Here is a 23,599-nt window from a genome sequence, read left to right as displayed (position 1 = left end):
AAAGAAAAAGAAAGAAAAACAAGTGCCCACCTAGTTCTAGGGTTGTAGACAAGAAGTCGAAAGAATAAGACGTGCAACATTAGAAATAAAAGCCGCATGCTGCACCAACCGCATACCTTGAAGCAATCTTGTTCACGTTACAGAAAATATGTAGCCGATTACAATTCCTCCATCCTAATTGGAACTGATTACAGTGCTCAAGTTACCGTCCCAGAAAAGTAACTGAAAAATTACAGAACAGTAATCGATCATAATTGCGTTGCTTTTCCTAATTTTTACTTGGTCATTGACGTCAAAGCATCAGTGACCAAGGGGCTCGCCTAATTAGTGCTGGTTATCCAAGTGCATTTATTTCTAGCATTTGTGAAAGTCTGTTCTAAAAAGCAACAAAGAAAAAAAAGCAAAGAACGAAGCGACCAGCCAGGTTAATCACCATTTCCACGGGCTGTGCAGAATATTAAGAAGGTGGCAAAGAGTCATCACATGAAGGTGATTTTCTCTGCCTTGTACAAGTTTAGTAAGGTCTTTGAAATGCTTGTTGACCGAAAGCACGAATAACGTTCTGAGTAGCACGTCACCAAATACTTAAAATGCTGCAGCTCTAAGAGCCCCCTCACCTGCAATAATGTTTAGAATGGTGAAACGTGAAGATGCTCTAAAGACAGAGCTTAAACACATAATCTTAACGTAAAAATAAATCCTGCAGTTTTTTGCAATACCATTGTTACACCTGTGATTTCAAACGTGTCATCAACAAAAACAAGACAATCTGGAGCGAGAGATTATGCAAGCTTTATTTATTCCTAAAACTGGAGATATGTGTGTTAGTACACCCTCGGTTTCAATCCTTGGTAAAGACGTGCGTTTTCTGCACGTTTACATTTTGGCTTTTTGCTAATTTTTTTCGTGGAAGGGGATTCCTGCCGTCTTTTTTGTGATTTTCATATCGTGGTTACCCTTTGACTATGGTGCTTTTTAAATTTTTTACGCTGCTTTGATACGAATGGTTTTAACTGGTTTCACTGGCTCCTTGTTTTTCGCCTTTATCCATTTCCTCTTTGATGCAGCCTGGCTAAGAGATACACGATTCTGCGTTAATAAATACAGGTCATTTGTTGTTTATTCAAGGTTGAACAAAAAGAATTTTTTTTAGGAAAAGAAATGGTGGAGTAACTGCCACACACATATATTGCTCGAGACCCGAACCGCGCAGTTAGAGAAGAGATAAATGAGGGAGTGAAAGGAGAAAGGAAGAAAGAGGTTACAGGTTGGTTTTTTCTGTGTAGAGCTGTGGCTTGTGCTGTTTGTGTGAGGGGGGCGACGCAGCTCGCACAGGACAGGGTGAAACGGACAAGTATGGGAAAGGCTTTTAGCCTGCAGTGGGCATAGTCAGGCTGATGATGACAATAATGATGAATATAGGATGGATCTTCGGCTGCATTCCCAATATAAAAGCTCAACTTTCATAGCACTGGTACTACAAGGACGTTAACAAGTACTTGTGGTGAGTAGATATTTGTAGCGTAGCTCTTTCTGGTTATACTTGTGCTCTGCACATTATTTTTAGGCCCATGCTTCAGCTCTGCCTGTCTAACACATTGGTCACGGTTTGCAGTTCACCGCCTGAGTGACTCAGCAAGGCAATATCATCAACGAATCGCAGATTATTTAGCTATTATTTATTAACTCTTATCCCCCACTGTTCCCAATTCAGGCCTCGGAATACCTCCTGTAGACAGGCGGTGAAAATCATTGGCGAGAACGTAACTCCTTGCATGACGCCCTTCTTTATTGAAATTTTAATGCTTAATTTCAAGGTTGAAGGTTCAAGGTTCTTTAATTACATGTTTATGGTATAAGGTTAGAGAAAAACATTGGAATACAGAAGGAGGTCCGAAAGTCCGAGACTGTGGACGGGACCTCCTGTAAGAAGAATTGTAATAATGAATTACAGACAGCAGATGCAAACAAAATTTAAAGTTCTTGGCATCATAATAGAGCAGTGAGTGAAATACGAGAAATAATGCAAACCCTTATTTGAATGAAAAATGATTACTCACCTAATATGATACAGACCAATACAAAAGACAACTCATTGAATAATATAAATGACAGAACTAGTCCCATATACCAAGTAAAATACTATTAGGGGGATTGTAAAAAACTTATGGAGAGCGGATTTAAAGGCACAGATATTAGATGATTGCTTAATGCTAACTGGTAATGAGTTCCATAATGTAGTGGCAGTGAAACGAACAGTTTGCTTTTCATAATTAGTGTTTGGTTTAGGGAATAAAAAGTTAATGTTATTAGCAAAACGCGTGTCATTGCGACGCGGATTTTGATCACTGCGAGTCAACGAAAAAGGAAGTAGATGTCTAACAGATTTGTACATAAGGGTACATACTTTGTAGTCGATTATTTTGGGCACTGATAAAATATTGTATGATGGAAGCAGACGAGGGGCATTTGCAGAGTTGTGACTATAACTAAAAATTCGAATTGCTTGATTTTGAATTGTTTGCAGAGAAGATAAATGCGAATGATACGTGTTTCTGCAAGATGAAATGCAATACTGAATATAGGAGTGAATGAACGAGTAATAGAGGAAAATGAGAAGCGGAACATGGAAATACGGGCGAACTTTAATTAATAATCTAATACCATATGCCATTTTTCGGGAAATAGATGAGATGTGGGTCTGAAATTTAAGATGTTTGTCCAGTACTACGCCTAAAAAGGATACGTGATCATCTGAAAGGATTGAAATTGAGCCTATGCTAACAGACGCGTTTTCGCAAAGAATTTTTTGAGGTGACCTAAAAACTTTAAAGCTGGATTTGGATGCATTAATGAACAGCAAATTCTTTCTGCACCAATCGAATACATTCTGTGCATCAATGTTAAGCTTATCGACCACTTTATATGTGAATCTGAGGTTAAGATTGTTGTGTCGTCAGCATAAAGAAAACAGTTGGAATTATAAAGACAACTAGGGAGGTCATTGATATATAATAAAAATAGAAGAGGGCCAAGAAGATAACCTTGCTCAACTCCAACATTAGTAGTCTTGAATTTTGAGTATGTTCCCGAGATGAACACGGCCTGTTTTCTATTGAATAAATAGCTTCTGATTAGCGAAAGTGCAGGCCCACTTATGCCGACAGCGTCATGCTTATTGAATAAAATAGCATGGTTGAGGGAATCAAAAGCTTTGGAAAGGTCAATAAATAATGTACCAGCAAAGTTACCTGCGTCAATGTAGGATTTAATTTTATCGGTGAGAGCGATCACAGCTAATTCAGTGGAAACTCCCATTATAAAACCGAACTGGTTAGGTGAGAAAATGTCAAATTTTGTTAAGTGATTGTTTATTCGAATAACAATGGCTTTTTCAATGATTTTACTGAAAAACGACAAAATAGCGATTGGGCGGTAATTAAAATTGATTTGTTTATCTCCCGTTTTGAAAACTGGAATCATCTTTGCCGTTTTCAATACAGTAGGGAAAGTGCCTGATTTCAAGACCAGATTGACAATATGGGCGAAGACATCGCAAATGAGTTGAGCAATTATCTTAATATGGGATGATTGAATATTATCGAAACCTAGACTGGCGTCTTTCAGGTTGCGTATTATTTTGCCGATTTCATCAGGGGAGACAAGGAAAAGGAAAATGCTATGAGGAGATTGTTGAAATGTTTGATTTGCGGCAGTATTTAATACTCCTGAGACTAGAGCAAATGAATCACTAAAGGCTTCAGCAATGTCTGAGGGATTGGTATGTGTTACCTTACCGGAAGTAATTGTTGATATGGGAGCTTTAGTGTTGTTTCTGTTTAGGAAGGAATTAATAACTTTCCATTGCTTATGAACGTTATTTCCAGCGCGATTTATTTCTCGTTCATAGTAATTTCTCTTCGCTGTTCTAAGGAGCAGATCTAATACATTAAAATACTTCTTATAACGCGCTAAAAGCCTTAAGTTGAATGCTTTCTTTTTGCATTTTCTATATAAGTTATCTTTCTTTCTCAAACTGCTTAAAAGGCCAGAAGTCATCCAGGGATTATTCGGAGTTGAAAACTTCCTATTGAAATTATATATAGTAGAACACTCATTGATATAATTAGAGATAAGAAAGAACTGATTGAATGCAATACCGGCGTTATCAAGAGCCTTAACCACTTACCAGTCAATAATAGCAAGGTCAGATTCAGATCTAATGCGGAAAACATGACTGGTCTCTGTCTTACGTGCCGAAATTTGGCAGTTTTTTGTCGAGAGAAACAGCCACCCTTTTTCTTTCTTGAGTGTTCGTGCCTTACTGAGAATTTTCTTGTTTTCCAGAGTAAGGAGGTCATTTACATAAACTGGCTCCTTTGCTGCACCTGGCAAACCCAATGTACCGGTGTTAAGCGGTGACTTACGAGCTTTATCTAAGAAGTCGTTTCTTTTAGCGCGGGAAATGAAGCGAGCAATGATTTTCTGTCCTGTCAGAGCCCGATGAACAATTCAATGTGGGCAGTGTCAACAGGGCAGCTTATTTTCTCTCCAATCGACGCCACAATTTCAACACAGTCCTCACCCTGTGTGCAAGGGACACCTTTGATTTCAACATTATTGATTCTGGAATATAGATCCTGAGTGGCGATTTGATTTTTTAATTAACACTCTTGTCTGGGCGAGTAGGTTCATTTCTAACAAATAATGCACTTGCGCAAAGAAAACAGGACACAACAAAGTTACACATACGACAAGAACAGAGCGCAAGTTCCAACTAGTTTATTAAGAGCAGGCAACTTGAATATATACCAGTGTTAGCCAACAGAAAGATTACAAACGAAAAGAAAGATAAACCACGTGCGCTGTTAATACCAGCAAGCCGCCGCCAAGGGTACAACCAGACATCATTCTGTCAAACTGATATGATACTCCATAACAATCAAAACATAAAACCAAGAAAGAGAAACTGAAGAATCATGAGGTGAACAATGAACGCGGGAATATGAGATAATTTAGGAAAGCAGTGTCAAAAAGCCATAACAAAAGCAGTCAAACATAAAAGTGATACATGTCAACGGGTAACTATCCTCGTTGCAAAAGCAGTGTCAAAAAAGCGAGTGTGAAACGCTAAACACATTAAGCCACAGAGATAACAGCAGCGAGTTTCACCGACGTAAAGCAACCTAGAGGACATCGAATTTACACATGTCTATCTAAGAATGTTATCTCTTTGTCGAGCATAACAACTGAAGCAGTACTAACGCATTCGTCACCGGTGTTAGCAATATGAAAAGCCTGAATTATTTCTCTCGAGGTTTGGTCTTAGCATGGGCCAGAATCGTGGTATTGGTAAATACGGGCTTGCAACCATGATCCACAGTATGCTCTGGTAGGCGGCGTCTTTCATTGTTTTCCATTGTCCTCTCATGCTCCCGCAGTCTCTCGTTGACGCACTTTCCCGTTTTTCCGATATATACGCAACCACAGGTTAACGGAATTTGATACACGACGTTGGTGGCGCATTGGACGTAATGATAATCGTGCTTTTTTTCACATGACTCTCGCTTCTTAGACAGGACAGTACAAATACTAGTAAGCTTACTGGAGGCGGAAAAATAACCTTTACGTCATATCTATGGCCTATCTTTTTCAAGTTGTGGGAAATTCTATGGATATATGGTATGAACTTGATGCTCTGTCTTGGGATTGGGGGGCTCGAAGTCTTCTTGTTGCCTTCTTTTGCCTTCTGTAGAAGACTGACTGTGACACTGCTGATGACGTCAGTGGGGTACCCTGCTTTCTCGAGACGGGCAATTTGGTTTCCAAAACTGTCTTCCATAAAGTGCGGGCAGCTTTTGTTGAGAGCTGCTTGAGGAAGTGTTCCTACAATCCCACGTTTTATCAATTTAGAATGGGCGCTTTCATAAGGAAGCAGACTTTTCCTCGTACGTGGGTTGTACTTGTAACACAGATTGCAATCGGGTTGACCAAAGTTGATCTGCAGATCTAAAAACTGGATACAGTTGCCTTGAGGGATTTTCCAGGTGGATTTCAAGCCTCTAGACTCAGTGGTGAACAGCTTAACAATCTCTGGCACCAAACCTTCAATACTGCCTTCTGACGGAGCGTTCAGTATGACCAGGTAATCGTCCACATACCTCATAATTTTGAGTACGGCCGTCCCTGTCAGGTTTTTCTGGATACGGTTGTCCACGGCAGATAGGTATATGTCACACAGCACCGGTGCGACTGCAGAGCCTATGCAAATGCCATCTTTCTGCACATAAAATTTATCTTCGAAGGATATGGCTGTCGATTCCAGGTAGAATTCCAGCAAGGTGATGAAGTTGTCCGTACTGATTTCAGTGTAATTTTGAAAACTTATCTCATCTGTGCTGGAAATCTTCTCCCAAACCGTTTCTAGAAGGTTTTAATGTGGAACGGAGTAATATAGATCTTCGACGTCTGAGGAAAACGCTGAGGTGGCAGAGTGAAGGTCTTGAAAAGCAGTGATGTCCTCTGTGGAACTTTTGACAAGAAAAGGATCATCGAGGGTCAGGCGCTTGAGTTGTTGCTGTAGATACTTACTGACTGTAGCCTGCCAGGTCCCTCTTTCAGAAACAATGGTCCTTAGGGGGCAATCAGGTTTATGAGTTTTACGCGAAAAGAATACTTCTAGGAAGTTTTTCTTTGAGTTTTCTACTTCTCTTTTCATCCTGTCGAGGGAGAGTGTCCATAGCATGTGCACAGCAGTGGATTTCTGTTTCTTTGGTTGAAACTTTAGTTGCTTAAAATTCTTGCTTAATGCTGCATGCGCTAAGTCTTTGAAAAGCGATTCAGGCATCACGACAAATCCCCCTTCCTTGTCAGCCTGGAGTACGGTGGCACCGCTACGCTGAATCGCCTTTGCCGTCTTCAAAATGGGAGGCCTTCTTCTTGGTCCGGAATCAGCATTCCGCACGAGGCAGTCGACGCCATCACCAATCACTCTCACTTTTTTGGTTACATATGCCCCGGTGGCTACGTTCCTCACAAGTTCTAGAAGTTGTGGTCGGTTTGTATGTGGTCCATAGCTGAATTTAGGGCCATTTTGCAGAGTTCTTCTGAAGCTGTCGGGTAATGGCACGTCCCCCAGAACGGTGACTGCGCCTGCCGCTTCTCGCTGACTTTTTTCCTTACGAGGCAGGCTTGAGACTACATGGCGCCACTGAAAATCTGTAGAATTAGCGGCCAACTTCTTGTACTCGGCGAGGCTACGAGCTTGCCCTTAAGGTTCAGTACTCTCATTGATTTTTTAGCATTTCATTCTCTTGTTTAAGCGCTTTGTTTGCGGCCAAGAGATCCGCTTGACTACTCTGAACTTTTTCGACTATGTCATTCAAGAGCGTGAGACGAGCATCTATGTCAGACACTTCCTTAGCCAGTCCACCTACGTCTAGACCAGATTCTTGAAGCTTGATATTACTTTTGTAACAAGTTGATTAACTAAATCATTCATCCTGGCCTCAAACATAGCCTCCAAACTCTCAATGTTTTTAGCCAGCTTGACATTAGTCGGCATCATGAGAACAGCGAAGACAATTAGCACAGCGATGCAAGCAAAATTGGCAGCAGCAGTAGTTGCAGTCAAGGCAGTCAAAATTTCAAAAGATTAAAGGCAACAACCTGGGTGAACAAGGAATGATGCTTAGCGGTAGGTTCGATGACTGCAACCAATGCTGCAATGAAGCTGGGGGTATCGAGGTGACTGCTTTTAAGGCCAGAAGAAGGATGCTTGCGCAGGCGCTACAGTGAAGGCACGGTTCCGTGGTATACGTATCAATGAAGATAGCGTAGTACCTCCCGGTTTACGCGAGGCATTAATCAGACCAGCTTGGAATCACCAGGAAGACACTTGGCAGGCACTTTGGGATCTGCAGGGGCTTGGAAACCTGGGTGAACAAGGAAGGATGCTTAGCGGTAGGTACGATGACTGCAACCACTGCTGCTGGAGGACTATGGTAGCTGTGCAGTTGCTGTAGACATATTCTAGAATATTGACATCGGGCTATTCTACACCCTGATTCCACAATGCCTGTGTAACTGCTGAGCTTCCTGCTGAGTCGAATGCGTTCTCGTAATCAATGAAGGCTATATATAGGGGCTGGATATTCTGTGCACTTCTCTATCACCTGATTTATAGTGTTAATATGATCTGTTGTGGAATACCTATTTTTTTGTGGAATGCCCGCTTTTTTCGTTAATTGAAGTCTAAGGTTGCCCTGACTCTATTAGCTATTATCTTAGAAAATACCTTGTGCGCAACGGACAGTGAGCTGATCGGCATGTAATGTTTCAAGTCCATGGCGTCTCCTTTCTTATGATATAAGATAATGTTTGCGTTCTTTAAGATTCTGATACGGCCGAGGTCATAAGGCATTGCGTGTACAGGGTGGCCAATTTTTCTTGCACAATCTCCGCTCCGTCCTTCAAGAGATCTGCTGTTACCTGATCCTCAACAGATGCTTTCCCCTTAGCATTGCTCCTAATGCTTCCTTTACCTCCTCTTTCGTTACTGGCGGGATGAGACATTGCTGTGCGCTACTGTATCTCTCATTAACGGTCTGACTACATTCGCTACAGTATAGATTTGCTTAGAAATCTTTCGCTATATTAACTATCTTATTGAAATTGCTAGTGGAATTGCCCTACACTTCTCTTAACGCTAATTCGTAGTTTTTACCTATGCCTAGTTCCCTCTTCATCGATTTCAGGCTGCCTCCGTTCTTTAGAGCCTGATCGATTTTCTCCATATTATACGTACTTATGCCTGCTACCTTGCGCTTATTTGTTGATTCCCAAAGCACTGCAAGTTGTGTTTTGTCTCTAGGGCTAGGCGCCCTTATGCCTTCGCGTTCCTTAGCAAGATATTTTGAGTACTGAGATAGATGGCCGGTATTCTGTTGAACCATCCTACCACCTACTTCTACGGCGATATCCTAAATGATAGCTATCATTCATTGTTTCAACACCAAGATCGTCTTCCTCAGTTAAAGTAAAATATCTGTTCTGCAACGAAATCGTGAATTCCTCTACTTTCGCTCTTACCGCTAACTCACTAACGCGCTTTAGATTCATTAGTATCTCACGCTCATACATCAAATATAGGCTAATTCGAGACCTTACCTTTCTGTGGTCGCTACACCACGCTACACCGGACGACCTCCACATCTTGCACAATTCCTGGTTGCGCGCATATTATGTAGTCAATTTCAATTTTAGTCAAACCATTGGGCTCATTCAGGTCCGTTTCCTGCTCTCCCGTTTGCGGAAGAAGGTATTCATGATCCCAAAACTATTTTTATCTGCGAACTCTGCGAATAGCTCTCCCCTGCTATTCCTAGAACATGCCTTATACACCTACCGCCTGGTTGCCAACCTACTTCTTTCCGACCTTCGCATTGAAAGCGCCCATCAGCACAGTGTACTGTGATTTCACTTTTTAAGCAATCTGATCGTCATGGCTGGATGTAGGCGCGTAGGCTTGCACCACCTTCAGTTTGTACCTCCTATTGAGCTTAATTACAATAGCTGCCACCCTCTCGTTAATAATATATCCTCTATGCTGCCAGCTGTATCCTGATTGAAGAAGCACCTCACGCCTAGTTTTCGTCTATCAGTCAATCCGCGATAGCACAGTATGTGCACGGCCTTTATTAATATATATGCCTCGCATGTCTTCCTTTCTTCACTAAGCAGCACTGGTAGGCAAGCCTCACTGGATACGGTTCTAGCATTAAACGTTGCTAGGTTCAGATTCCAATGGCGGCCTGTGCGGAGCCAGAGATCCTTAGCAGCCTGCGCTGCGTCACACGTCTGTGGTCAGTTGCTCCGCAACCGCTGGGGACTGAGAGCCGAAGTTTAATTGGTTTGTTCATAGAAGGCTGTAGCCAAGTAGTACACCAAGGTGGCCAAATCCTGTTCTGGTGAAGGAGACAGCGCATTGTCGGTTCTGGTCACCGGGATCAAGCCGCGCAGATGCCTGCATATGCAATTCTATGAACACGCAGAGTATTTTTTAAAAACCCGGTGGAGAACTGCGCGCCCCAGGAATGGAACCCCTGTCCTCTTGCACGCGAGGTGCACGGTCTACCTATACTCCACCGCCGCGTCGAAGAAAAAACATAGCAAGCGACAAAACTTTTCAATGACGCATCAAGGTGCAGAGAATTCAAGTATTGTATGCATTTTAAAGCATATTTCGCAAAGTACACATTCAACTTCTATAATATGAATAAGAATTGAACGCGATAATACAATACAGTATTGCGAGACCGCTTTTTTTGGCAGGCAGGAAAATGAAAAAACAAAAAGGAATTGGACGTATGTTTAGGGTCTGAGAGTGGGTTAAATATTTATTCTCTGGAAAAACACACACTAATTTATTAGACAACCTGTGAATGACAGGCTGCGCTACAGAAAACGCATCAAAGTTCTTGAATCTAGAACATTTTCTTTCATACGAGAGCGACAGTTTTTCTCAAACTCAGAATGCGCTGCTTGAATTCTCCAGCCGTTGACGCATAAATCAAATGCATTTTGCTTTTTGAGACATCACGAAAGGCCCACAATCAACTTTCGCCAAAAATAGGGAAACGTCAGACGGAAGTTTGTTCAGGATAGTGTATTTGCTGTGCAACGTGAGCTTTAGAACCAACAGAAATCAAATACACGCTGCTGGCGATTGCCACAGTTTGCTTTCTTGGAATCGAACGACCTGTCTTGAGATGAACTCCAAGCAGCTCTTGATAGTTTATAAATCGGGCAGTTTCTTTTAAAGTTGCTGGAGGATAATGCTTCAGAGTGATTTTAGAATGGAACAGGTAAAGTAAAGCATCTTGACAATGCAGAAAGGTGATTTATGCAAAATGCAACACTGGCGTACAGGTGTCTGTGATACAGAAATAGCTTCATTGTACATTGTGGAATCTGCATAGCATCATTTCGATGGCTTATTCGTCAGAATAAAAGCGGCTAGCAAATAATAGCAAAAAAGAAGTTGGCATACTTCTCAGCCAAACGTTCATTTTTCTTCCTTTAGCTTCGACGTAGCTAGCTGGAAATGAACTCGCCACTGCGCAAGGAGACTCATGTGTGTCAATTCCTCAACTTTGAGTTTTGCGATTTCTGCAACTAATAATTAGGATATGACGTGTGCCCCTGCACCATGGCGCTTGTTGGCCACAGAGGTTCTTGCGGCATAAAAATTCTTCATAATCGTCACAATAATTATCGTACACACATCTGGGCCAGAACTTCCTTCCATGAAAGAAGATATACCGAAGTGTGAATCATGTCGCCGCTTACATCCAGTTATTAGCTTAAAAGTGTCGTTCGACCTAAATAAGAATTCTCCTCAGCAGCATGGAACCCTCATAAGTCAACCCTCTCACTAACGGTTGAGAAATAGAAATTCGCGCGGTTCGCTTCAGTTGTTGTGATTATTTGTTTTTCTTTTTGTCAACCTCTTTGGCTTTGCTCTTGTATTGTCATATGTCCGTCGCCCCCCTCTTATGTAATACCTTGTGAAGGGTCCTTAAGGGATCAATAAATGAAGATAATGATGATGGCAATACTCATATTATACTGGTGTGTCTTCTTTAAAATCCAGAGCCTCCTTGTCTAATCTTGAAACGAAAAATTTCTCGATTATGCCTGTTCCATAGGCATCATCATTATTCTTTAAAAGCATCAATCTTATCAGCAGCACATCGTGTCTCCAGCAGCGTTACCACAAAAAAAACGTATACCCTCCGCCTGCAAAAAGTATAATATTTGTCCGTAAAATTCCGAGACTGAGTCTATTAAAAAAAATTGTTTTATATTGAAATCATTTGTGCAGCATCCCTTCGAAATAGCCTCTTTAGCAGTCTATACAAAACTTCTAACGCTTCTTGAGGTCTTGGAAGCAGTTGGGAAACGCTTATTTTGGCAGGGCTGTCCGCCGCTTCGTCGTAGCGTCTTGAATGGCCTCCACGCTCCCCATTCAGCGACCTTTTATAGCTCTCTTCACACGACAAAACAGGAAAAAAATATTAAGGGGAGAGGTCAGGCGGCTATGGCGGATGGAGAAGTACAGTAATGCTGTGCTTGGTGAGAAATCCTATCACGCTGAGAGCAATGTGCGGCTTTGCGTTATCGTGAAAAAGGCTCCATTGTCAAGATGCCCATAAGTCAGGGCGACGGCGTCGCAGTGCATTACGCATGTGTTGGAGCACGCGGATATAAAACTCCTGATTCATCCTCTGCCCTTGTCGGACGGACTCGTGGTTTATAACACCTCTGGCATCGAAAAAAATTATTAGCATCGTTTTGCTTTTGTCTTCTGTCGCCGCACCTTTCTCGACACTGAAGAGCTTGTGGACCGCCATTCGGCGCTCTGCCTCTTTGAGGATCGTATTGAGAACACCTTGTTCCGTCTGCAGCAATGATGCGGACGACGAATGTAGCTTTCCTATTTGCATCAGAGAGCAAATCAGCGCTCACTGATGCACGCGTGTCCTTCTGGTCCTTTGTGAGGCAGTGCGACACAAGTCTGGCATTCAGCTTTCCTTTACCCAAACTCTCATGCAAAATTTGGTGGTATATGTTGTCCTACTAGTGTCGAGAGCATCTGATAGCAGGCACACTGTAATGGGGCGGTCTTGTTGTACAATTTCCCTTATCCAAGCCACGTTGTTTTCATTATGTGAGGTTGAAGGGTGCCCGTGCTTTGTGTCGTCTTCCACCGACATTTTCACCGAAACGAACCTCTTGTGCCACTCGAAAACTCGCGCCCGCGATAATGTCTCGGTGCCGTAAGCGTCACGAAGGAGCTACTACGTCTTTGTGGCTGTCTTGCGAAGCTTCACACCGAATTTTACGTTTACACGCTGTTCTAGGTGGACGTCCATCTCTCCACATTCACTCACAGTAGAATGCGCAGACGACTAGTGAGAACATATTTGGCACATGTAAAGCCATGTGGCGGCTGCCACAGGAATTACCATAAAAAGCTCACGTTTCCCCGAAGAGCTGGCACTACAGACACGCACCAACAGTTGGATGAGGGAATCATTTCTTGAAAGGAAATAAATCAGTCTCGAAACTTAACCGACGAAGGCTGTATATCTTATTTCTGGTCATTTTTTCTCAAATCATCTCGGGTTTGGAACGATCTGGCGCCAGAAGCCGTACAACTTACCAACCCCATCAAATTCAAGAAAAAGATCGAGGCCATCATCTTGTTGTCTGTCATTCCCATTCCTCATGTAATGCCCCATACCCGGAGTTTTTGAGCTAATGAATAAATAAATAGATAAAAGTGGAGGCGAGCTCGTGCTAAACCGCATCTTATACTCGCGGATCCACGAGTATAAGATGCGGTTTAGCATGAGCTCGCCTGCACTTTTATCTAGACTTGAAGAACTGAATAAAAATATTTCCATTGTTTGACAATGAATTTATTTATTTCCACACAACCTCGTTCCCAAGAGATCAGACTATTATGAAAATTTTGTGCATTTTTCTTGGTTTAAGAAGAAATGCATCTACGCATGTTATAAGAAGTTAAAAAATGTAAATAGTTAATCCGAAACAAAAACGGAATATGATTTTCGTTTGGCGCTTAATACCTGTAGTCGCTTATGTGCTGCAAAACACAGCACAGCACAATACACTTCTTGACACAAATCAAGCCACAAATATTACGGCTCTCATAGTAGCAGTTATGAGTAGTGCAACCTACTAAATTCACTCACTTGCGCTATCACTGCAAATCGAAATAAAATGACATAAAGTGGTAGGCGGACATGTGGTATACTGGCATAACCATGACAGTCTCAGAAATTGTATATATAGTGGGACGAAGCAGGTATATAAAATGCTATCATAGGAATTAAGAAACACTGATACTGCATTCAGAGGGTGTATATTGTTCTCAACATTCAAGTGTCTTAGTGCCTGTCTTCCGCTGCCACAGCCGGGATATAAAAAAAGCAACTACGAAATTGCCCCTTTTAAAAAAAGCATTTGAATTATATTCCGCAGTTCACAATATTTTCATGGCTGGCATTTCTCTATATTGCATTTCAGATAGCCAGCAATTTTCCTAGCGCACCACTGCATATCTCCCTTCTGCAGAGACTGAATAATCTTTCGCCACCAATGTTTTAGCGACTACAAAACATCTTTAGCGACAACTTAGCAGCAGCTTTTGCCGTAAACAAGGGAAACTTTTTTTTAGAGTGTAGTCAGCTGCACTGGAAAAAACCGTGAGTAGAGGATTTAGGCGATGGGGGAAAATGGAGAAGCGCTCACTGCCGCTGGTTTCGCAGTCCTACACTGCGATAAGCTGCACAGAGGTCGGCCTGTTAATGCTTGGTATATTGCTAAAAATTGGTAGGTTGATAGACTTAGCTTTTAGAAAACGCCAACTTAACTTAAAATCATGAAACACATTAAGCCGACCCAAATACTCACTACAAAGAGCATAAAAACAGCTAATTTCATTGTAACTCGTGCTGGATTAGGGTTAGTTTTATCCTCTAGAACTTCAAGCGTATCGCGGGTGGAAGAAAAATTGCAATACAAATTTCTTTGCGGTCTTGACCGCGCCGTGACAAATTGTGACAATTGAGAGTTTTAAACAGAAAGAAACGTCATACCTCGTCGCAGGAAGTAGTCATTGCTTCTGCTTGATATCTGTGAAATTGCACTGGTGATTGTTATGGAAGTGACATGCTGCTCATTAACAACGTTTGGTGTTTCTTCTCTTGTACATTACGCGGATGAACTTAAAATTTCGCAAAGCTTGTGGCGTGGGAGATAGACAGCATTTTAGTAGCAGATTTGAGAATAATTTACAAGTTTTTTTTTTCAACAACTAGTTCAACTGTTTTTATATTATGGTTCTAAGTATGTACACCCGTCTCGAACACGTTGGACTTTCAAGGCTCTATTCATTAATGAGCATGGCCGCGAGTAAAATGGACGATTGCGCAAAGTTTAGGAATATCTAGAGGAAACATGTTTAAGCGTGCCTTGACTGCCGTACTCCTGCTCCCGCTGGAACCAAGTTCCTTCCTAAATGCCTTGTGTCACGTAGTCGTTTTCTGAAGCTGTCATTGCCGCAACACCTGAGCCGCTGCCTATGCCAATCCTCGGCACGTTTAGTCTCTGCTGCTGTCGATCTGCTTAATTTTCGGCCTTCCTTTAGAAACATCCTGTGGTGTTGATCGTCTTGCGGAGCTTTTTTTGTTGCACGTGCCAGGCCAATTTCTCTTCGTCGCCTAGTGAATAATAAATATAATTACCGGTAACCTTTCTTTGGGCTTTTATAATCCTTATTGGACTTTTATTATTAATTGTTCCACTTTCATTATTCTTTCTTTAGGATCTTCTTTTGCTTTGCAGTTTACTTGGCCTTCACGCTGCAAAAAGTACCTTTTGAATGTCAGCAGGTAAAATAGTCAGTAGTCAGTGAGCAATACTACTGTGCGCTGTTCGCTTTTCCTGTCACCCTGTGCTCAATTATCCAGTGAATCATTATTATCTCGCATACATCCTATCCTTTATTGCACTTGCTCGGAAGGTTTCTATTCGTGACTTCTCATCCTGGGTTGCTTCTGCGAACAACACAGCAGAACTCGTGAGCCGAAAAGGAGCAGAGAAATGAAGATTTTTGGTGTTTTTCCTAAATAATACTCACATTTCACGAGTATTCTGTTGAAGCTCTAATCTAGGTGTCTGAAGCTCGAAATGTTTACGGCGGCCCTGACTGAAATTTTCAGAAATCTCTCTAAGGTGCAGGCGCTAAAATCATTCAAGCGTTGACCCGTGAGCGATGCACGTGTGCTCTTACTCGTTGCGTGTCAGCTGCGGCTGACAAAGTCAAGCACGCCATCTTTTATACAACCCAAAAAGCTGGCATTCTGTGATGCTGCTGTTATTTGAAGGAATATTCATAACTCATTCAGTAACTATGGACTTGAGAAGTGAAGCCGTGCATTGTGATCTCCACACATCTCATAACACACATAATATAATGTTATTTATGAAAGGGGTATATCACATTGTTTTCTCATGCATTAAATATTTTTGTAATATATTAGGATCTATGCAAAAGAATGTTGTAATCAGCTTCTTGAAGCTTAACCTATCACAAGGAACTTCTGGAGGAAATTAATCCTGTTTAAAAATAAGTACTATTTTGCAAGGAGAATCATGAGTACGACTACATTGCTTTTGGCGCGAGAGTTATATTTCCTGCATCTATTACCTATATCTCTATCTGAGTCAGTTATAATCTGCTGAAATGGTATGAATACTGTCTTCTTAACCGACTGGAGTTCGTTTCCGCTAATAATTTTAACTCACCTTTTAGCGAAGTTTACTCGGGCGTCCAACAAGGGTCATAGCTTGGACCCCTTTTCTTCCTTATTTACCTCAATAATCTCCGTTTCATTGCACACTCTAACTTTCTTTTGTTTTCTGACAACTGTGTTGTGTTCCGTGAAATAAAGCCCCCCGACGATGCTAGCATTCTTGAGCGTGATCTCTCTAATATTTCTCTGTGGAGTAAAGATTGGCTTATGGAACTTAATACTAAGAAGTGGAAAATTATGCGAATATCTAGAAGTGCCAACTCTCCGCCTGTTTACTATCTAAATAACGTTGCCTTACAAGCGATTACTTCATAGAAATACCTGGGCGTTCATATTTCTGCCGACGTCAACTGGACGCGCCATATTGAGTACATTACTAACAAAGCTAACCGCATGTTCGGCTACGTGCGCCGTAACTTTTTCCAAAACTCTATCTTCTTTAAAATTAATGCTTTACAAAACACTAATACGTTCCAATTTGGAAGAAGCCGCCGCGATATGGTATCCTCATCATGAAAAACTGATAACTCTGCTTCAGCTAGTTCAAAATAACGCCACTCGTTTTATGCTGTCCATCTTTAACCGTACCGCAAGTGTAACAAGCATGAAAGCTAATCTTTATTAACCTCTTTTAGGATCCCGCCAGCAGACAATTTGTTTGAGCCTTTCTCACAAACTATACCATCAGCCATGCTACGCGATGCCCTCATTTCATGCTCCAGATACGTGTCAAGCCACATTGATCATCGTCCTCAATGTTGGCATTGAAACATGTAACACTATAACGGCATTTCAGTCTTTCTTTCCTCGTACATCACGTGAATGGAACCACCTTCCTGCAGATATCGTCGAATTTAGTGATAACGAGCATTTTATTTCTGCGGTAGCTAATATTGTGTTACAGGAAGATGATAATACTTGTTCTGTGATATGCATTGTATATATATATGTATATTTGTTTTGTGACCACTCCCCTTTTTAATGCCTTTAGCCTCTAGAGTTCAGTGAAAGAAATGAAATAAAATACACTATTATTATATACAGTATAGACGTCCAGTGATCCGGAACAAGTGATCAACTTTTCGGCTCTAGTTAAGCCGACCAATGCGTACATTCACTGTATGTATACATATATACGCTGAAATCAGGATTCAGTGGTCCTTTGAGAGAGCTCTTTCCAGCTCCTGCAAAATGATAATATGCTGCAAATATCTGAACTTCCTAACTAAAAAGCCGACACCAGGTTAAGCTAGGGCATGTTCAACTCATTTCTCGGCTGACTGAATGCTGGTTTTTGTTCTCAAACGTTTCAGAAGTGCGAATCTCGCATTTCGGTTTGCAGTAGTAGAAAATAATTTTTAACAAAGCGTTAGCGGGTGACTCTCAACCTTATAATGAAGGGCGCATCGTTCATCGATGCGCTTTCTTGCTATTGTTGTTGTTGGCAGTACGCACCACCAGGAATGAACACAGCCGCAAACCATATGGCGGTACTGTGCAACAGTAACAAGCTATTCGACAATTCTACGCATCGGCAATGTTCCACTAAGTGTTTTCGTCAAAATAAATAAAGGCAATTATGGCAGCTTTTCGGGAAATACAGAACGCGCACCCTGATTCTTCACTTATTTAATCTTTTAGACATAAGACACACTTAGCTAAAAACATTGATTGAATTTGTGAATACAAAGCAGATTAACCAATCGGAATGCTAGAACAAGCGATAAATGCTGCTTTTCAATAATTTTCAAATATGCCTGATTTCAAGAAAACACCACCACTGGAGCAGCATCGGTTGACAACCAGAATCCCAAACACACCACAAGTGAAGGATAGCTTGTCTTGCTATAGCATTGCGCTCGAAAGGTCAAATGCTGCCGTGATGGCGTCAGTCATAGAACAGAGCCGAACGTGTATGGGAGCGGTTCCATTCTGCTTGAATATTTGTGCACTAAGAGTTACAAAAAAGAACTAAATATCGAAGCCCCGTGTAGCGCTTTGGCGCTTGATGTCAGTTTACCCTACAAGATGCGAGCCGTATCCTCCAGTATGGACATTTGCACTTGTACTAACTTATCGCCTTACTCTGAACACGTTTGCACTCACCATGCAATATAGGGCAGATATGGCCGCCCTTCAATTAGCCCTTTAGGCTGTTCCTCGAGCGTTCTGCCTACGCTGATCATTTTTGAAAAAGTATACCGGTGATGGCTCCCGCAAACGTGTAGAGCAGTTTCTCGTTTGCAATTCATTATCATTACCCCGCGTAATATCAGATTTTGCGAAGAGCTCGGAATATCAGTTGCGTCACAACGAGGCCCACGCGCAGGGAGCCTACGCTACGTAAATTGGCTTTCAGCTCGGTTTCCAAGAATGCCTCCCTTGAACCTGGTCAAGGATGCCACAACCGCAAACAAATACATGTGATGAGTGTGGTGCTCGCGTAAATGCAAGTTACAGAGAGCTGATCTATCTGGCCTTCGGTCATCGCCCGCGACATCTGCCGTAGCAATTGAAGGCAGATCCGTGGAGGCTGGAAGAGTCTACTTTTTCCCCCACTTAAGCCTCTCGCGTCATAAATTGAAAAAATCTGTTTAAAGGTAGGCGGACGCGCCCTCTTTGACCTTTCCAGGGACTGGCCAATACCGAGGCAAGGGCACGGGGGCCAACCTCATCTCACCGAACTGTGGTATGAACGAGGATAGACTTTATAAGCAATGCTGAATATAAAATTTTTCAAGCCACAAACGCGGCACGGTCGGATGGGCTGTATGATTGCGGAGATGGACAATTTTTTCAGTTGCTCATGCTGATATTTTAAGCAGTTCTTGAAAGAATCGCTTATATATTTATAACTTTATAATCACGTTTTTGTGCCGTTGTACCGTGATATTGGTAGGAATTGTTGGCCGCGTGCTGTCAATATAAAAGCTGATGCCCAGCCGTTATAACTTAACATAATATTTTGTTTCCAATCAAACTCCAAACTTTCAACTTCTGATGGGAAATAGCAATAAAGTCTATATATGTGAAGACATTTACTGCGTACCCGGTTGAACTTCACCGTAATACTCAGTATAAAAATATAATTTTTATGCTTAAATAAGCAGTCTACTCGTGGTAATCTGTTCACTGTGCTAGGCAGCTCCTTAGTGGACTTGGACTGTCCCTTCGCGCAGTGTCTCTCATTTTGGCAACAAGTAAAACCTACAAGGCTAAGCTCTTGAAAAAATCACCAGCCATGTTAAAGCCGATATCTTTCAAAAAAACATAAAACGCATGTATACATTGTTCACCCTTGCGTGCAGGGTGAACAAACCTACAAGGCTAAGCTCTTGAAAAAATCACCAGCCATGTTAAAGCCGTTATCTTTTAAAAAACATAAAACGCATGTATACATTGTCCACCCTTGCGTGCAGGTTTCGGTCACGGTGAAAGGCTTTGAGGAGGCATAAGCTTCATGTTATTGAGAAATGCCCTGGAGCGAGGTTTCTCATCTAACGTAGGTTTAAATGTTCCCACTCCACGAGGCCGCGTCCTCATCAGTGATCACCAATACTGACTTGTAGTAGGAAACGAGATTCGCAGAGAGGTACGCCTGTTGGAATGCTTGAGGACAGCGGTGTAAGCTCCGGGAGAGAGAGGAATGTCAGACAATGACTGGCGCCATCAAAAATGTAAAACTCCCCTCGCCCTGTGACGAGGTGTTCTTCAAGCAGCCCAGTGCTGTCAGGTTTCCTCAACCGCGTTAAGATTGTTCTCGCGTGAAGAGCAGACACACAGTGCAAAAGAGCGTAGTTTTTATTTGATGACTTTAGTGGTTTCCTATACCACGCTTTTTAGTAAGATAAGGCTTATTTTCTGTAACTACACTTTCTTTGTAAATGGAGAACATTATTCGGGCTTCTTTTCTATCCTTTTATTTTCTTAGGTAATGGTACAAAAGGTTGCATATATTTATTGTGTACCGGATCCCTGCATGTGGAATACTACACTTTTGGACGTCTGTCAAATATTACTACTGTTTTCATCTTAATGAAATTCTTATATAGAGGCTCACCTATATTTTTTGCATTTGCCTAAGTCATTGTTATTCTTATATGTGTGGCAGAACGAAGACAAAGTAGCTATTCCCGGCCATTTTCATTAAAAGACAATTATTATCGCAGTGGATGATTGCCAGCTTTTTAGGAGCCCGAGGAAGAATATGATCAAGAAATGGTAAGAGTACTGTTATGAAAAAAATGGTACTTAGAAGGCGCGAACTCGAACGAAATTTGGCTTTAAGGTGGTGTACCGATTGCAACGGCTCTGCAATTCGTAATACTTACGTGTCTCTCTTGCGTGGCGATGCTTTGTTCCTAATTTTGACGAAAGTAATCTCGAAAATGTTCTCATTGAATGTTTTTTGATAATTTTCGTCACACACAGAAAAAACTGATGAAGAAGTGAATCGCTGTCTTCGGACAACTATGTGTCTTGATGCTAGTACGGCTCGTCAAATGCTATGAAGATATAAAATGTCTCTCAGGGAGCGATTTAAATATACTGACGAGAGTGAGCATGTATTTATAATATAAATTAAAACACCATCGTTAATAGCAGTATTGGCTCCATAAAATACTGTTTGTTTGGCTCCCAAGATTATAGAGAAAACTAAAAGTAACGTTCCCCGCTTTTCCTTTTCATTCTCTCTAACTCTCTCTCTAAATGTAACAAGTTTGAAGGAGCGCGAAAAATGTGGCAATAAAAATGATCTCAGCAATAGGCAAACGTCTGTACATTTGTGTGATTATGAAATATATATAGATATTTGTATATATTACTTTACGCAAGCGGGTACACTCTCGCAAGAAAAATAAATTCGCTCTATTAGCGCGCTGGTCATAGCTGCGCATATTTCGTCTGGGACTCGTTTTACTTCTTTTCTGTCTGATTTATTGGTATCGTTTCTTGAACAAATTTTTTCCTTAGCAACGATGGTCGCCAGCCCTCCTATCTATGCGTCGTTCTTTCCGCGCCGTGCTGTATTCGAAATGAGTACCGACTTCTAAGGATATATGCTTTATTTAAAAAAAATATTCTGAGATTCCTGAAAGAGACATTTTCTCTAGTAGAAAGTCATCCATGCAGACTGTAAAAGATCAGGTTTAAATTAACCGAGCTTTGTTTCATACAGCAATGTTTGTGACGAACTGACGAGAAACCTCTGACAACAAACAATATTCTAACTTCAAGCACCGAGTAAAATGAAAATTCCCGACTACATGTGCCACAAAAAGTTCAGAAGATGTGACACCGGGTATTGCCATTCAATATTGCATAACAACGAGCAATGTAACACACTTTGAAGAAAAAATGTTCTCTGATTTAGGCAACATACCTTTGGCGCACCAGCGCCTTGTAGCCAACTGGAGTCGTCATCCGCAGCCTGGAAACAACAAATGCGGACAAAGACTGCCACCAAAGCTCTCAAATTTTCTGGTCCTTGGCAACCCGCGGCTGCCTTATTCCAACTAAGTTCTTTACCCTATCAATACACCTTTTTTTCGCCCATCCCTGGCTGTCGTATTGAACTCAGTGTGAAACACAATGGTGGAAATAATAAGCGACCCGCGCTTATCTGCCCCAATAGTCTAGGAGGCGTATGTATAAAACATGGAGTATAGAGCAATGGGGTTCGTACTATGAGCATGATGGATTTGGTACGGAAACAATGCTCAGATATGTACCGACTCCGAGCAAAATTGTCCGTTTTGTGTTCGCTTTTTCTCTTCCTATAGTCGGTCCGCCTACCGCGAATGCGCCTTCCCGAGGCACTGTCTGCTGTTCATCGTCTTCTAGATGACACTATATGGTGGTGCTGAACCGAGCAAAGTTTTCTCTTCTGAGTCGGAAGGTGGGCTAGCGCAACCGCTCTGTCCAGCGGCACTGCCGCTCATAGTCGTCTTCTGCGTACAAAAAATCCGTGCTTTCTATTCGCATGGAGTAAGCATTGTTCGCAGTTTTCGAAGAGATAAGTAAAAAAGTGTAATATCTAAGAGTAATATATGTCAACATGGAGGAAATATTTACACACAAGAGGCTAGCAGGCTCCAGCTGTACACAGTATATCTCGCGCCTGTAAGGTCGCGAAACACTGCAATCAATGACGCGGGAGCACCGGGCAAACTATATGTATCACACGTTGCTCAACAGCGTTTTGCAGTTTGCTTTCTGTCATTCCTTCTACGTACATTCCGCAGCCACCTCCACTCTCTACGTAGCAGAGTGGGAAGGCTGATACGTAGCGTGGCGGGTAGGGCCTATAGTACGTATCGGCGTCCCCGTCTACCACTAATCCTTGCATCGATAGCCTGGTGGAGACGTGAAAGGAGACATACTCTGGGTTTTCGCTGCGTTCTCTGAACTTCGAGGTCTAACCAGGCACACACGCAGCTGGGATCACGCCGCGGCCAGCAAGCAGACGGCCAAACGACGGCTGATAGACGCCAGACTCGGCGCTTTTGAAGGAGTTCCCGTTCCAGCATCCGACTTTCCCCGAACCCTCCTCCCATAGTTTCTCGCGCCACTAATTGGTGGCATCGTTACATTGTGCAAGTTCTGTCGATCAACTGAAGTGGATGTCGCAAGAGTAATATATTCGGTTTGTGCACTGATCGATGTAAAGAAACACTTGGAGCAGGGCATGACGGCCGACAGTGAATAACATGCACACATGCGTGGATGCAGCTTGTTTCGTACCATTGATGCCTGCAGAGTGACTGGTACGCCTCTACGTACCAAGAAACATTGCAAAATGTTATGGCCAGGCGCAAGCGTTTAGTAGCTGCGCATCACGAAAAGAAAAAGAAACCTTAAACACAGTTAGGGACTGTCTGGACTGTGTCTTGGCCACTCCCCCGTAGTGGTTATGTGCCAACAACGTCTGAGGCCTTCCTTCCTTCCTGTGCAATTTCACAAAGAAAGCTCCACTCTTCCCGTCTTTCGCCGTTTGTGTTCTTTGGCTAAGTTTGTCAATGGCCCAGAAGCAGAGGCACAGGAGGAGAACCACTCAGCAGCAAACGAACTGAGCCTAAAATTCTCAAAATTTTATGAACACTGAAGCACTCTTCGGTATTAAAACAAGCCTTTTCTTGCGAATGTTTGCTTTTTTTGTTTTATAGTACTTTATCTTCTCAACCACCCTCAAA

This window comes from Amblyomma americanum, chromosome 5 (assembly GCF_052857255.1).
Source record: "Amblyomma americanum isolate KBUSLIRL-KWMA chromosome 5, ASM5285725v1, whole genome shotgun sequence".
Taxonomy (NCBI): Eukaryota; Metazoa; Arthropoda; class Arachnida; order Ixodida; family Ixodidae; genus Amblyomma; species Amblyomma americanum.
This window is presented reverse-complemented; position numbering follows the sequence as displayed.